Source organism: Salarias fasciatus, unplaced genomic scaffold, assembly GCF_902148845.1.
Source record: "Salarias fasciatus unplaced genomic scaffold, fSalaFa1.1, whole genome shotgun sequence".
Classification (NCBI taxonomy): Eukaryota; Metazoa; Chordata; class Actinopteri; order Blenniiformes; family Blenniidae; genus Salarias; species Salarias fasciatus.
The window spans coordinates 26,501-32,500 of NW_021941399.1; the positions used below are offsets into that span (position 1 = coordinate 26,501).

General features: G+C 51.5%; 1 protein-coding gene across 1 annotated transcript in view; it reads right to left on the bottom strand.

The window, feature by feature from the left end:
- Window positions 1–6,000, bottom strand: part of LOC115385673 (rho GTPase-activating protein 12-like) — a 58,548-nt gene that overhangs the window by 685 nt on the left and 51,863 nt on the right.

The following is a 6,000-nucleotide window of genomic DNA, read 5'->3' on the forward strand; positions in this document are numbered from 1 at the left end:
CTTCTGGTAGAAAACAGAACAAACAGTGATGCAGTCATTCTACGCTTCAGAAGAATGAACGGTTTTGTACCTCGTCTCTGCAGGACAGTCAAACAACTCAAAATTGGACAAAACAGCTCTCTGACCGGAGCGGCTCTGTGTTGCCAGATTGGGCAGGTTTCCGCCAAATCAAGCTTCTTTTTTGACCACGTCTGGCGGGTTGATGACATGATCATGTGTTTATGAAGTGTTTTTTTAATTATACAAATATGGTTTGAACGTGCATTTTCAGCCAAGACGGCGGTTTGGCAGCTTTCTGTTGAGTCAAACGGGTTTATGGTGGGAGATCGACAGATCTGGCAACCTCCTCCAGCGCCTGCAGAGACACCCAGACGGTGCTGCGGTGGTTCGGTTCTGCAGACGCAACGCAGCCAGAAGAACGGTTTCTGAAAAAACAAAGAAAACCTCAAAGTTCATAAAAGTCGAAGCGTTTCACCGTGAACCGTCTTCTCTTCAGCGTCTGAAGCGTCAGTCTCAAGCTAACCATGCTGCTAAGGCTAGCTGTGCTAACATGCTGCTAAGGCTAGCTGTGCTAACCATGCTGCTAAGGCTAGCTGTGCTAACCATGCTGCTAAGGCTAGCTGTGCTAACATGCTGCTAATGCTAGCTATGCTAACCATGCTGCTAATGCCAGCTGTGCTAACCATGCTGCTAATGCCAGCTGTGCTAACCATGCTGCTAAGGCTAGCTGTGCTAACCATGCTGCTAAGGCTAGCTGTGCTAACATGCTGCTGATGCTAGCTGTGCTAACCATGCTGCTAATGCTAGCTGTGCTAACCATGCTGCTAAGGCTAGCTGTGCTAACCATGCTGCTGATGCTAGCTGTGCTAACCATGCTGCTAATTTTAGCTGTGCTAACCATGCTGCTAATGCTAGCTGTGCTAACCATGCTGCTAATGCTAGCTGTGCTAACCATGCTGCTAAGGCTAGCTGTGCTAACCATGCTGCTGATGCTAGCTGTGCTAACCATGCTGCTAATTTTAGCTGTGCTAACCATGCTGCTAATGCTAGCTGTGCTAACCATGCTGCTAATGCTAGCTGTGCTAACCATGCTGCTAATGCTAGCTGTGCTAACCATGCTGCTAATGCTAGCTGTGCTAACCATGCTGCTAATGCTAGCTGTGCTAACCATGCTAACAGAACAGGACCTCCTCCAGTGAATCACTGCGGTAGAACATCCTGACAGTTTCACGTTACAGTTTTCTTCCTGGAATCGTAAAGTCGTGGCGACCCGGACGGAGCAGGACGTGGCTCCATGGCTCCACCCGAAAGAACACCACGGAGCTCAATGTGACGGAGGACAAAATGTGACGGAGGACGAAATGTGAAAGAGGACGAAATGTGACGGAGGACAAAAATGTGACGTAGTACCATGACGTGACGAGGAGTTGACGTTCTGGAGACGGCACTCGACACAAACAGACCCCGTTCCACGGTTCTTGAATCATTGAGACGGGACTTGATGTGACGGTCAGGAACGTCACACGACACAGCTGGAGTTCAGTGGAGGGGCGGGGCAGAGCGGGGCGAGGCGTGGCGGGGGCGGGGCATAGTGGCAGGGTGGGGGCAGGGCATAGTGGCAGGGTGGGGGCAGGGCATAGTGGCAGGGCGGGGGCGGGGCATAGAGGCAGGGCGGGGGCAGGGCATAGTGGCAGGGTTGGGGCGGGGCATAGTGGCAGGGCGGGGGCGGGCATAGTGGCAGGGCGGGGGCGGGGCATAGAGGCAGGGCGGGGGCGGGGCATAGAGGCAGGGCGGGGGCGGGGCATTGAGGCTTGGCGGGGGCAGGGCATAGTGGCAGGGCGGGGGCGGGGCATAGTGGCAGGGCGGGGGCGGGGCATAGTGGCAGGGCGGGGGCGGGGCATAGAGGCAGGGCGGGGGCGGGGCATAGAGGCAGGGCGGGGGCGGGGCATAGAGGCAGGGCGGGGGCAGGGCATAGTGGCAGGGCGGGGGCGGGCATAGAGGCAGGGCGGGGGCGGGGCATAGTGGCAGGGTGGGGGCAGGGCATAGTGGCAGGGCGGGGGCGGGGCATAGAGGCAGGGCGGGGGCGGGGCATAGTGGCAGGGTGGGGGCAGGGCATAGTGGCAGGGCGGGGGCGGGGCATAGTGGCAGGGCGGGGGCGGGGCATAGTGGCAGGGCGGGGGCGGGGCATAGAGGCAGGGCGGGGGCGGGGCATAGAGGTAGGGCGGGGCGAGGCGTGAACTGCTTCACATGACTGGGTCACATGATGAGGTGAAAGAACATGACGGGATGAGACGGAACATGGCGGAACAGGATGGTGACGAGACACGATGTGAGAAGTGGCGCCTTCCTGGCAGGACGGGGACGAGGCGGGACGAGACGTCCGGTCACAGCTCGTCTGACGAGTCCCGTGATGCCACAATAAAGGTTAAACCGCTCAACGTGATGTGACCTCAGGTGACCTCAGGTGACCTCAGGTGACCTGACGTAACGCTGTCCTGACCCGAGGAGCCGGACTGACTGACTGGAACCTGCTTTTCCTGGACCTGTTCTGATTGCACGAGACGGGAGCCTGAACCTGACTGCAGGAGGCTGCGACTTCCTGCGACTTCCTGTGACTTCCTGTGACTTCCTGTGATGCAGCATGACTCATTTGGCCTCAGAATGCATCACGTGGCAACGCAAAACACAACGCAAGTAATCCAGCAGGAAGAACCGACCACAATCCATCAATTCCAAAATAAAGGTTCTGCAAACGCTGCAGCTTGATCACAAGAGCCGCCCGAGTCTGAAGAGAGATCCAGAGAGATCCAGAGAGATCCAGAGAGATCCACGGTTCATCAGAGGAACGAGAGAACGGAGAACACAACACACAAGAACGAGAGACAAAAAGAGAAAGAGCAGAGAGAACAGCGGCGCCGGCGCCTCAGCCCCCCAGCGGAGGAGAGCGAGACGAAATATTCCGTTCTGTCTTCAAACTGCAGCTCCAGCAACACACACACACACACACACACACACACACACACACACACACACACACACACACACACACACACACACACACACACACACACACACACACACACACACACCTCTGAAGGTTCTCATGACTCACCCCCCGCAGGGATCCTGAACGCCTCATGATGTCCGACGACCCAGTTCTCTCAACTCCAAACATCCAGTCGGCCCTTGAACGCACCATCACAGTCACGTTCAAATAAAATAAAGTAAAAATAAAATAAAATATTAAAACAACAACTAATGTAGCGCAGTCTGCACACAGCGATGATATTAGTGAGAAATACAGAACTACAACGCAATCATCATCATTTTCAGCCATTTTCAGTCTCTTTCTCCAGGTTTTTTTCTTACCTGGTAGAAATTCTTGTTTCAGACGAAGCTCCACTTTAATTTGAAATCTCTCTCATGACTTTGAGTCTTCTGTAATCATTTATTTAAACTCACAGTGAAGACGTTTCACCTTCTCACGGTACAGAAGCGAGTTTGTCTCCCTGGACTCCTGTGCGGATTGATCTACAGAAAGTAGTCCCCAACATCTGACCACACGGGCTCGGCTTTCAGGATTAAATCAAGTTTTACAGGCAGGAAGATTAAAATGATTATTCTGACTCGAACTGTAGGACGCTCCATCATTTAGCAGCCGGTTTCCCGCAGCTGTTTGGTGGAACTACTTCTTCTTCCGCCAGGCGCTGGGAAGGTGTGCGCAGGTTGATTAGCGGCAGGTGTGCGGCTCACGGTGCGTTCAGGGTTAATGGGATTTTCATCCAAACTTTGAGGCTGGTTCAGCTCAGCTCTGATTCCGTCGCTGTTTCCTTCATGGTTCCTGTCTGCTGCTCCCTGAAGGTCAAATGTCAAGAAGACTGGAGGCGATGAAGAAGCTGTGCTCATTTTCTTTATGCTCTTAATGTGAATGTTCCTCAGTTCCGGAAACGACACACCTTCAAAATAAAAGAAATCTGTTCATTTTTCAAAAAGCACCACAAGACCCTCTTTTATTTATTTGTTTATTGTGAAAAAAACACCAGAAAACTGAGAAGTGTTTCTATTTCAGGTACTGAACACACAGACTGGACAGTTCCGCTGAAAACAGTAGAACCCTCGGCCTCCTGCGGTTCTCCACATGTTCCACTGAACTGCCGAGGTTTGAGTCTTTTCTCGCAGCAGAGACTCGATCCAGAAGCAGAACCGTCAAAATCACACGAGGTTCCGTTTTCATCCCTCCTGGAAGAAGCAACAGATCTGCTTCGTTCAGACTGACAGGGCCGAGAGCAGAGAACACGAGAACCACGAGAACCACGAGAACCACGAGAACCACGAAAGCAGAGAACATGAGAACCACGAGAACCACGAGAGCAGAGAACATGAGAACCACAAGAACCATGAGAGCAGAGAACACGAGAACCACGAGAACCACGAGAACCACGAGAGCAGAGAACATGAGAACCACGAGAACCACGAGAGCAGAGAACAGGAGAACCACGAGAACCACGAGAACCACGAGAACCACGAGAGCAGAGAACACGAGAACCACGAGAACCACGAGAACCACGAGAACCACGAGAGCAGAGAAAATGAGAACCACAAGAACCATGAGAGCAGAGAACACGAGAACCACGAGAGCAGAGAACACGAGAACCACGAGAACCACGAGAACAATGAGAGCAGAGAACACGAGAACCACGAGAACCACGAGAACCACGAGAACCATGAGAGCAGAGAACACGAGAACCACAAGAACCACGAGAACCACGAGAACCACGAGAGCAGAGAACACGAGAACCACGAGAACCACGAGAACCACGAGAACCACGAGAGCAGAGAAAATGAGAACCACAAGAACCATGAGAGCAGAGAACACGAGAACCACGAGAGCAGAGAACACGAGAACCACGAGAACCACGAGAACCACGAGAACCATGAGAGCAGAGAACACGAGAACCACGAGAACCACGAGAACCACGAGAACCATGAGAGCAGAGAACACGAGAACCACAAGAACCACGAGAACCACGAGAACCACGAGAGCAGAGAACACGAGAACCACGAGAGCAGAGAACACGAGAACCACGAGAACCACGAGAACCATGAGAGCAGAGAACACGAGAACCACGAGAACCACGAGAACCACGAGAGCCATGAGAGCAGAGAACACGAGAACCACGAGAACCACGAGAGCCATGAGAGCAGAGAACATGAGGACCACGAGAACCACGAGAACCACGAGAGCAGAGAACATGAGGACCACGAGAACCTGAGGAAGAACTCGGAACCCATGAAGGTTCTTGAATGGTTCTGTATCTGTTGCCTGATAAATGAAGAGTTTCTGTGAAAAGATGTGAAAATTAGTTGAATCCAAAATGAACTGAATTTGAAAACTTTGAGTCGAGTGAAGAAAATCAAGAAACCCAAAAACACTGAAGCTTCAAATTAAAACTTCAAACATTCTTACTTCAATCAGGAACAAGGAACGGATCTGATATGAGATCATGTGAAAGAACCGAGAACAGATGATGACTGAGACTCATTCCAGTTTATTCTGTTCTTTTTATTTTATTCTATTTTCCTTTAAAACCATCAACCACTGAAAAACTCAGCTGATTTTGTAAATCGGTTCCTAAAGACTCACTGACTAATGTTCTAACTGACTTTACACCACTAAAGAATCCGGTTTATCATATTTCAGAGAACATTTCTCAGAAATGAAGAGCATCTAAAGGTTCATGAAGGAGGATCAGAAACAGACTGAAGGCAGGGAGCGGATTAAAGGGATCAACAGTTTGAACAAACACATGAACTGAACTCTGAGGGAGTTTGTCTGATTCTGGTTGTTAGAAATAGAAATTCACCGTCTGGTAGCTTCAGGTTCCAGGTTCCTGAACGCACCACGAGAAGAACAGAGTGGAACCTCACAGTGTTTCACCGTTTCCACTGGAAACGTTGTGGTGTAGATGGTCTGCTTCCTGTTTGGACAGTCTGCTTCCT